Genomic DNA, 771 nt, shown 5'->3' with positions numbered 1-771 from the left:
AAGACAAAAACGCCAACGCCAGAAAGGAGACGACACTGCACATGCGCAGAACGTTTCCCGAGCCCTGCTCCAGAACTACGCTTCCCAGAAGGCCCGGCTGCGACTCCATCTTGGATGACGTCGTGAGGCGCGGCCTCCTCCAGGGTTCTGAGTGTTTGCGGTCGAGTTTCCTGGGGCTGGCGCTGGCTTCGCTCGGTGATGGCGGAGAGCTGAACCTTCGCATGTCCGTGCTTGAAGACAGAAGGCTACCGTGAGGTGCCCCAAGGAACACTGATGGGCAGTTTTGTTAAAGTGATTGAACTCCGTGGGTACAAAAGTACATGGAGTAATGAAGGATAATGCCGTGTAACCGCTTCTTCTTAGGAATGCTAGCTTTCACAATTGTGCAAACGATACGCAAAACGTAATAAACTACAAAATATGTATAAGCTAAAATAAAACGAGTGTACCACTTCCCAAACGCAAAATTGCTTAGTGTTAGGTGTACATCCTTCTCATGAATTTACACAAATTTTAACCTAATGGTATAGAGTATCATGACTATCATTTCACTAAGGAATATATATAACCATCCCTCCTTATCCCGGGGGTCCTTATCTATGGATTCAACTAAGCTCGGAATGAAAATACTTAAAAATTCAATCTTACTGAGGATGTACAAACTTTTCCCCTTGTCATTATACCCTAAACAATACAATACAACTTTACATAGTATTTGCATTGTGTTAGGTTTACAATTAATCTACACATAATTTAAAGTATACTGGAGGA

The sequence above is a fragment of the Macaca fascicularis genome, chromosome 9, assembly GCF_037993035.2.
Source record: "Macaca fascicularis isolate 582-1 chromosome 9, T2T-MFA8v1.1".
Classification (NCBI taxonomy): Eukaryota; Metazoa; Chordata; class Mammalia; order Primates; family Cercopithecidae; genus Macaca; species Macaca fascicularis.
The sequence above is the reverse complement of the archived record's forward strand: the minus strand, read 5'-3'. Positions refer to the sequence as shown.